This window comes from Lithobates pipiens, unplaced genomic scaffold (assembly GCF_037356315.1).
Source record: "Lithobates pipiens isolate NorthernLeopardFrog02 unplaced genomic scaffold, aLitPip1_a1.2 Scaffold_18, whole genome shotgun sequence".
Lineage (NCBI taxonomy): Eukaryota > Metazoa > Chordata > Amphibia > Anura > Ranidae > Lithobates > Lithobates pipiens.
In genome coordinates, this window is record NW_027507758.1 from 330,923,343 (window position 1) to 330,927,375 (window position 4,033).

The 4,033-nt window shown below is 36.6% G+C and overlaps 1 long non-coding RNA gene across 1 annotated transcript; it reads left to right on the forward strand.

Moving 5' to 3' along the window:
- Positions 1-1,302: 1,302 nt before the first annotated feature.
- On the forward strand, positions 1,303-2,529 carry LOC143990156 (uncharacterized). The gene is made up of 3 exons (XR_013277181.1): positions 1,303-1,337; positions 2,015-2,273; positions 2,361-2,529. It is a non-coding gene; the product is annotated as an uncharacterized LOC143990156 (long non-coding RNA).
- The last annotated feature ends 1,504 nt before the right edge of the window (positions 2,530-4,033 follow it).

Consider the following 4,033-nt stretch of genomic DNA (forward strand, 5'->3'; position numbering starts at 1 on the left):
AACATGCAACAAAGTGACACAAATAGAAATGAACACAGACAATCTAAATGATGTAACCAGAAGCAATGAAGGCATCCCAGCCAAAATGTCTGTACTATGTTGCTCTTGTAGCATTAAAACCAGAGCCAGATTCATGGGATGAGATGCAAATACTTCCAACTCATGAGAAACAAAAGTAGATCAGAGCTGCTGATGATGATTTCAGATGCTTTTGCAAAACTGTTTACAAGAAACAGATTTATAGAACTGAAATCTGAAATGGACTAATATAAGGAGTAATTGTTGAGCGGGGGTGTTGGAATACAGGGTTCCTGTTTTTTGTACCACAACTACAGCAGTGTCAGTGTTCATTAGAGATATATTCTTCAGCCAGTAGATGCAGTGTTTATAAGTTTGTAGCTACATCTATGACTTTTGTCTTTTTTTGTCTTTATTCCTCAATAAAGTTCCTATTTCCTGTCTGCAGTTAAGCAGCAAATCCCATTTGGACTGTGCACTGTCTGTTCTGTAGGGCTAGATAAAGAATTTCTAACACACTTTTTCCCCCAATAGGTACTTCTATGCAGCAGCATAGGTAGGTGAAGGTAGGCTAAAACAGTGGTGATAAAAGATATTCTAGTTCTTCAAATTCTGCTAAATGCAAAGAAGATACACATAAATAATAATGTTACCTTATACCATGTGAAATAATAATTTTTTTTTGGTGAAAACCCCCAGAAAAAATAAATAGTTCTTCTGTCTTATTAACACCCTGGTTTTACCTGTTTATAATGTAAACACACCCAATACAGGCTTACTGCTCCCGCTTTCATACAACATGCCTATTTCCTTGTTTCAGACTAAGGAGTTTCTCACATTTTCATGTGAGAATCACAAATGCCTTAGAAGTTAAAAGAAAGTGTCTGTTATGGGAGAGGAGCTAGTGATGAGAGTGTAAACAAGGAAATGGATGCAGATGATGTAATTAAAGTTAATGCATTGTTATGTAGGCCAGCAGAGAAGAACTAAGGCAGGGGTGACAACAGTACTTGGAATGTCCATGCAGCTGTGGCAAGGTTGTCAACTCACCACAGGAAATTAGGAGCTATATATTGGAAGGGTAGCCTGTTACCTAAATCTATGTAATCCATGTAATGTGTTGCAACATCAAGCTAAGATACTAATTCTAATTTCTAACCCTAACAACAAACTATAGTTAGGCTAGGCATATACAGTTCAAATCTTGAGATTCAAATTGTGTGTGGGCAGACTGAATGTACCAAGTTGATCGATCAATCAACTTGGGTACAACAAGCCTGCTGGATTTTGGGAATCTTTTGTTCAGCCCAGCTATCCAGGTAACTGTTATCACTCTCAGTATAAACATGGTTTATCACATCTGAATGGTTTTTTTTTTTTTTTTTTTTTTTTTTTTTTTCTGTCACCTTTCACCAGTTCAACATTAGCATTTCCATGTATTTTCATTTTTACCTCTATCCGTCACTAGCACCCCTATGCACTCTTCCCATTGTCACTCTGATTTCCTAACATGTTATCCCTCTAATTTTTTTCATCACACCAACACCCACACTTTTCACCTCATTATTCACTTCACCTGCACATTATTCACTCACTCATTCACTACAGTCACCCAATATCGGGTTGTCATCACACACACTGTTCCTACCACATGTCATCTCACGTTTGTTTTCTTTTGATTTCAACCACGTTTGCTGTTTCTGTTCCTTCTTTTCAATACGTGTTTGCCTTCTGAGTTTTTTTTTTTTTTTTTTTTTTTTTTTTTTTTTTTCCCCCCTTCCCTCCCCTTTCCCCCCCCCCCTTTTTTTTTTTTTTTTTTTTTTTTTTTGGATGTGAATACAGATATCTGGGGATATTCCCTTTATATGCACACAAATCATATATAAGATATCTCCATACCCCATATGTGGGTCTATATATATATAATATAGAATATAATAAACAAATATATAAATATATATGTCTAATTGCGACTATGTTGGGATTTTCACCACAGGCGTGACTTACCATACAGGCAGGCTGCCTACGCTTGCACCTATTCCCTACAACCTTTGTGGGGCATAGGGTTTTGTCGTGTGACCGCTCGTGAGCCGCGCCTCTGGGCTTCCGACCCTCACCCCACTGCTGGATTCTGTGGCGAGATGTATGGACCATATATCTTTTGTAACCTGTGAAGGACGTCTAAGCATGAACCTGGGTAAACTCCACCATTAAGCACTATAATTTGTATGAACCTCTCGGCAATACCATACTGGGTAATTACACTGACAAATCTAGAATATGTTTAATACTAATCCTATTCGATAGATTTATTAAGTTGTATCTTGTCTCTCTATCAACAGACTTTCTCTGAAGAAGACCCTAGTGGTTGAAACGCGTTAGAACTATAAATTTATTTTTGCTGTTACTAATCTTATACAGTATATTTATAGTTAGGTCTGCTTAGTGTATGCCCAATTGTCATTGCAATTTTTGTATGTACAAGCTTGGTTCTATTTATATCTTTTTATTTTAAATATCCTGGGTGAAGCTCATGTTTTTACCACACAATAAAGTAATCTTTTTTACATAGTATGCTACGCTTACTGTTTATTGCTGCCTAAAAATCCCGTTGGTGGGGGAATTTGTTTTATTTTTCTGATTCATAGGGGTGAGCAGCACCCTTTTTGCCCTTGTTAGCAGTGTGTTCCTTCCAATGCAATGCATTGTTATGTAGGCCAGCAGAGAAGAACTAAGGCAGGGGTGACAACAGTACTTGGAATGTCCATGCAGCTGTGGCAAGGTTGTCAACTCACCACAGGAAATTAGGAGCTATATATTGGAAGGGTAGCCTGTTACCTAAATCTATGTAATCCATGTAATGTGTTGCAACATCAAGCTAAGATACTAATTCTAATTTCTAACCCTAACAACAAACTATAGTTAGGCTAGGCATATACAGTTCAAATCTTGAGATTCAAATTGTGTGTGGGCAGACTGAATGTACCAAGTTGATCGATCAATCAACTTGGGTACAACAAGCCTGCTGGATTTGCTTCCAATTATCACAAGCGGATGCCAGGAGAAGACAATAGTTTGGTAGGAGGGATTCCCCTGTCAGCGCTATATGTGCTGATGGGGAATCGTGAAAATTTCTTTCCTGCAACCCATCGCTGCAGGAAAGAAATTTGCACCATCTAGTCAATCTTGCGCCAGCCTTAGTCAATCTCTTTTCATTTGTCAAATATACCATTGCAAGTGTTGTCCCATATGTTTAAAAAAAATTGTGGATGTAATGGGGAAGGGGTGGGTATCGGAGTACTGGGGGGGCATATTTTATTTGTTTGTTTTTTACTCTGTATTGCTTAACCAGATCCCCTAATATTTTTTGTTTTCATTACAAATCCTTATAAGTCATTATGACAATAGAACCTAATAAGTAATGAACCCCTAGAACCCAATGATTATTCCTGAATGTATACAAATTATGAAGGTTACTTCTTTAAATATGTCATTTCATTCTGTCCTATTTAAAATCAGAAATCTATGAAAAAAATGAATGTGCAATATGCTGGCTAAATCTTATCATGTCCATATATTTTGTTAAATGGACCTGTGCTATGGATGTTGTACAGCAGTACACAAATATTTTAAAGCCTGTTGGATGCATTTACTCGAGCTAGCCTCAATTTAGGTGACGATTATTCATTTTAAGCTAACCTTTTGCATACAAATTTTTATCTCCAACTTTTTTTTTATTTCAACCAAGAAAGTTGAACAAAAGATTAATATTATTCAATTTACTAAGAATGACAAGAATTCAGTAAATATAGTGGTCCATTTACCACTTTATTCATTACCTATTACTTTTTTATTAGAAAACATAAAAAGAGTGAATAACTACAAAATAGAGGACCACGCCCATAAGAGGGCAGGCACCGAGTGTGATAAGTGTTTAGGACAAATGTTTCAAAAGTAAGCAAATAAGGAGCAAAGGAAAAAAAAAGGTTCCCAATTACAAACAGTATGAGAACTT